Genomic DNA, 6,279 nt, shown 5'->3' on the forward strand with positions numbered 1-6,279 from the left:
TTTGTGCAAAGAAATTGTTTAAAGTTGAAATTGTTTTAATTACATGAACCTGTTTAGATTAGATCTAAAGTAGTTTCATGTTTATTTCACTTGTATCTTGATTATGAATCAAACATGCAATATGGTTGATAGAATCATATTGTAAAATTATTTTACAAATATAAAAATTATTTTTTGAAAAGCCAAACCCAACCCTCAGTCCAAAACTTAATTAAGAATTAAGAAGTTGTTTGATTAGGTTCTAGGATTGTGAATTGAAGAACCTAAGACACAAATCATAACACATTGGGCTAATGGGTTAGTGAGAATTAGGTCCATTAATTGGGTTAGACCTATGGTTAGATTAAAGATGGACTTAATTAGAGAATTGACTAAATCTAATCAATTGTTGTCTTAGATTAGGTCAAGGATTCTCTAGATCAATTACAATAGTTGTAGTTGGTCAAGTCCATGTTTTTAACGAGAACCAAATGGACTTGATTCTTGGCTAAGCGGTCTAGCACGAACTGTTAGGTTGATCTAATCGAAACTAATTAAACCAGTTAGTGTCTAAGGTAAACCAGACCGGTGGTTTTTAATTGGGAGCCCGCTTACCTGGCCATTTTTGATGGTGTCTAAGGCAAGCTTTGGCAGACCCTCCCACTGATTGGACTTACCTGGCCTCTTGGTGAAATTATGTTTTGATCGGATCACTTGACTATTCGAGCTGACCCATGTCAGCTAGGTAAATCAGTGTGACTGATTTAGGTGCTCCTAGACCAGCCCTTTTAATGGTCTCCCTTAAGCTGACTTGGTGAAGCCAGTGGAAGGATCATGATAAGCTGGTTCATCTAACCTCATCTTCTATATTATTTAAATCCTCTAAAATTATTAGGTCCTTAAAATGATAAAGTTATGGAGATAACTGAGTCATAGCCTCCCATTAAGGTGTTTGATAATGAGTCCATTAACTCAATAATCATTATAGACCCAAAGGCCTGGTGCTTGTTGACTAATGAAATTATCACTCATCATATGACGACTTGGAAGTGTCTCTCTAATGGTGGTTAGGTGAGCCAACTAAAGTTGGGCTTAATTATTCGTTGGTTAGATACACCAAGTATGATCATGTTAATGGTTGGATCTAATCGGATCCTTACAGTGGAGGCCAAAGCCTACTGATTAGGTTTCTGGGGCAAAATTAAAATTACTAGAAATTATTTAGAGAAACAATTGGTTATGAACCTACCTTTAGATGTACATGGGTTGACCAACCAAAGTTGGGCTTGTGTTAAGTCTAAGTGGATTCTAGTACCCACTAAGGAATTAGGGTAATTCCTCAAATTGGAGGTAGAGGCTACCAATTCGAATAAAATAGTGGGAGAAACCTTTTGATTAAAGTCCAAATCTTTAGGTTTAATGAATCAATTACTAATTAGGTTATGATTCTCCTTTGTGCAAATATGGCCACTTCTCTATCGCTCCGATCATTGTTGGACAATGATAAGTTGGTGGGACCCAACTTCGGTAGCTGGTACCGAAAGTTGAAGATAGTCCTGGAGCATGAACGGATCCTATATGTGATAATGGATCCTGCACCTGAGGAGCCAGCTGTCAATGCATGTGGAACAGTCAGAGACACTTACCAGAAGTGGCTCAGTGACCGAACCATGGTGCGCTGTATCATGCTGGCTGCCATGAGCGACGAGTTCAGTCGCAGATTCGAGACGGCTCAACCAAAGGACATGCTTCAAGTGTTGGAGGATGCCTTTGGCACACCCGATGATGTGGAGAGGCACAAGACTAGTTGTGCCATCTTCAACACCAAAATACGGGATGGTGCCTCTGTTACTGATCATGTATTGTACATGATCGAGCTGATGGAATGATTGAGCAAGCTCAACTTTTCTTTGCATGAGCAGCTTAGGAAAGATGCAATACTGAACTCGCTGCCCAAGTCTTATCTCTCATTCCTCACTCATTATAGAATGACAAAGCCTGAAGAGAACTACCACGGGTTACTGGGGTTGCTTCAGAACTTTGAGAAGGATCACCAACTTTATAAGGAGTCGGTGAACTTAGTGGGAGGTTCGTCTTCTGGTTCTCGACCTTTTGAGAAAAGAAAGAAGAACAAGAAGAAGAAAGTGAAGAAGGTGCAAGTTCAGGCTGGGACATCAGTGCAGAGCCAGACCAAAAAGATCAAGCCCGATAAGAGTCTATTCAACTGGCAAGCACCCTAGATTAGATAGTGTGTCAGATATTTACTTATGGCACTGTAGGCTAGGTCATATAAACAAGAACAGAATAAACAGGTTGACTCAAGAGGAAATCTTCGAAGTCAGTGATTGTGAATCACTTCCAACCTGTGAGTCCTGTCTTCTTGGTAAAATGATCAAGTCACCTTTTATTGGAAAAGTTGAGAGAGCTACTGAGCTCTTGGGCCTAATACATACTGATGTATGCGGGCCCATGAGCACCAGTGCTAGAGGTGGATATTTCTACTTCATAACTTTTATGGATGACCTATCCCGATATGGATATGTCTATCTGATGAAACATAAGTCGGATTCATTTAAAATGTTCAAACGATTCCGAAGTGAAGTAGAAAAACAAACTGAGAAGAGTATTAAAACTCTTTGATCTGATCGAGGAGGAGAATACCTTTCTAGTGAATTTCTCACATATCTAGGAGAGAATGGGATTCTCTCCCAATGGACTCCTCCAGGAACACCACAGCATAATGGTGTGTCTGAAAGGAGGAATCAGACTCTGTTAGATATGGTCCGATCCATGATGGGTTTTGCTAGCTTGCCGATATCCTTCTGGGGATATGCACACGAATCAGCCTGTTATCTGTTAAATAGGGTTCCAAGTAAGTCTGTAATTAAGACTCCATATGAGATATGGACAGGGCGTAAGCCAGTACTTTCACACCTTAGGGTTTGGGGGTGTCCGACCTATGTCAAATGATTAGTCACAGACAAACTTGGACCTAAGTCTGACAAATACTCATTCATAGGGTACCCCAAAGAAACAAAAAGATATTTTTTCTATCATGCTGATGAACAAAAGGTGTTCGTCAGCCTTAAGGCAATCTTTTTAGAAAAGGAGTTCCTTGGTGAAGGAACCGTTGCCTCTAAGGTTGAACTTGATGAAGTTCAACAGGTAAAAGGACCGACACCAATAACTGAACCTGAGTCAGATATGATTAGATCAGATCCAGAGCCCAATATACCTGCACCATTAAGGCGACCCGGTAGAGTACCACGTCAGCCGGACAGATACTACGGTTTCTTGGTCTGAAATGGTGATCCCATCGAACTTGATGAGAATAATGAGGATCCGATCACCTATATGGATGCAATGCAGAGACCTGATTTCGAGAAATGGCTTGAAGCCATGAAATCCGAAATGGAGTCCATAAGGTCAACGATGTATGGACATTGGTTGACCCACCTGAAAGGGTTAAACCCATTGGGTGTAAATGGGTCTTCAAAAGGAAGAGGGGCACAGACAGAAAGGTGGAGACCTATAAAGCCCGTCTGGTCGCCAAGGGGTATCGTCAACATTATGGTATTGACTATGATGAGATGTTTTCTCCTGTGACAATGCTCAAATCCATTCGGATAATGCTTGCAATAGCTGCCCATCTGGATTATGAGATCTGGCAGATGGATGTAAACACAGCTTTCCTGAATGGAGAGCTGACTGAAGAGGTGTATATGATACAACCTGAGGGGTTTACATCCACAGATGAGTCCAAGGTGTGCAAGCTTCAGAGATCCATTTATGGACTGAAGCAAGCTTCTCAGAGTTGGAACATGCTTTTGATAAGGTGATCAAAACGTATGGCTTCATTAAGAATGGAGAAGAGCCCTGCATCTATAAATGGGCAAATGGTCCAGTTGTGGTATTCTTGTCTTGTACGTGGATGACATTCTCTTAATCAGGAATGACATCCCCGCATTACAGGGAATAAAAGTTTGGTTGTCATCACAGTTCTCCATGAAGGACTTGGGTGAAGCATCCTACATCCTAGGGATGAAGATCTATAGGGATAGATCTAAAAGGATGCTTGGTTATCCCAGTCCATGTACATAGATACTGTGCTGAAGAGATTCAGCATGGAGAATTTCAAGAAGGGCTATCTACCGATAGGCAAGAAATTTCTCTCTCTAAGAAGGATTGTCCGACAACTCCTGAAGAGAGAGAGCGTATGAGTAGAGTCCCATATGCTTCAGTCGTGGGATCTATCATGTACGTCATGACATGTACAAGATCAGATGTGGCATACTCACTAGGAGTAGTGAGTAGATACCAATCTGATCCTGAGAAAATCACTGGAAAGTGGTTAAAGCCATCCTTAAGTATTTGAGAAATACTAAGGACCAATGGTTGGTTTATGGCGAGTCAGATCTGAAACTTGTGGGGTTCACAGACTCTAGCTTCAATCTGACCATGATGACAGCAGGAGCGTGTTGGGTTATATCTTTACTCTGAATGGTGGAGCCATCTGCTGGAAGAGTTTCAAGCAGCATACTGTGGCAGACTCTGTTTGTGAAGCGGAGTACATCGCAGCATCGGATGCCGCGAAGGAAGCTGTGTGGCTGAGAAATTCATCAACAAGCTCGGAGTAGCACCCTCCCTCGATGGTCCGGTCCTGCTCTACTACGACAGCACTGGTGCCATAGCTCAGGTGAAGGAACCCAAAGTACATCACGGACGAAGTACATCTTATGCCGCTTCCACCTGGTCTGAGAGATCGTGCATCGAGGTGACGTCGACCTTCAGAAGATCGACGGAAAGGAGAACCTAGCCGACCCCTTCACTAAAGCCCTGACAATAAAGGAGTTCGACAACCACAAGTCAAAGATGGGTATTAGATACTGTACCGAGTGGCTTTAGGACAAGTGGGAGTTGTTGGGAAATGTGTCCAAAAAAGCCAATCGTCAAGCTGTTGACGGTTGAGCAACCAAGTATTGTAATTGATTTGTTAATAAATAAAATATATTTGGCATCTTCATCATAAGCTTTCATCTTTTAATGAACTCCGTTGTTATGATGAAGTCCTTAGGACTATTTAAGTTCGATAAAGAGAGGATTTATCGATTAGTCCTTAAAACTGTTCATGACCAAATGATAGGCTGTTAATAAGGATGACAGTTCCTATCGAGCATAGGTCACTGTAGGCCATATGGGTTGGTTGTCCTCTTAACCAAGGAGTGTGGAGACACTGGTATGGCATACAGGTGAGATGTAAGGGTACATCATCATTGAACGTGACCAACTCCAGAGCATTCTGTGTCGAGAATGTCTCTGATGGAATAGGTATAAGTATCCCTTAGACCTGAGATCATCTCAGTGACTTGCAAGCAACTCACTGTGCTTTGGTACTGGACTAACTGAATTTTTAATTCAGGGATGGAAGGCTTTTGGGCACAGTCAAGTACTTGCCGAAGTCAGAGTGTGATCGAGATGGGATTGACCACTCCAAGAGTTGGAGAAGAATGAGTCGTTGTATTTCAATTTAGCAAAACCTTGGCCAGGATAATCCATCAGATGGATTTGATATTTTGAAATACAATGTGGACAACCTGATCAGAGTTGACAGTTGAACTTTGGGGTGTCCTATGATCATTTTTGCTCAAGGAGAATGAATTATATGGAAAACTATATCCGCATGGGTTCTAAGGATGTTGTTTACACATTCGACCTATCCGGTCGTCGGTACCATTGCTAGATGTCACTTCGATTGGTACAAGAATTTATTCCTATGCTACCGGCTTAGGTTCGGACCTATGAGGTCACACACATTAGAGTTTATAATCCGATCGGATGGTGATCAACGATTAAGAATCGTTCTAGGGTTAAATGATCAATACGATTGACATTAACCAGTGCAAGTATTGCAGGAGGATCGATTAGCAATTCGATTGCTAATTGGCTTAATTTGATTAAGCCAATGGGCTGAGATTAAGTCTAATTAAATATGATTTAATTAGATTTAGTTTGGGCTTGATTGGATCAAGTCCAATTGGTTTATTGGATAAGCCAAGTGCAAGGAAAAACTAGTCCTAGTTCAACTAGGACTTGGGTCAATCTAATTTCTAATTTGATTAGAAAATTAAATCAGATTTAAATCTAATTTAATCTGATTAAATTAGGTTCTTAATTGGTTAAGACCTATTTTAATTAGGTTGATCTAATTTTGTTTGATTTGGTTTGGAAAACCAAATTAAACAAGTCATAAGACAGAATCCTAGTAAGACTAGGATTCCACCTTGCGCCCAATAAGCCCTT

The sequence above is a fragment of the Elaeis guineensis genome, chromosome 4 (genome assembly GCF_000442705.2).
Source record: "Elaeis guineensis isolate ETL-2024a chromosome 4, EG11, whole genome shotgun sequence".
In the NCBI taxonomy this organism is placed as follows: domain Eukaryota; kingdom Viridiplantae; phylum Streptophyta; class Magnoliopsida; order Arecales; family Arecaceae; genus Elaeis; species Elaeis guineensis.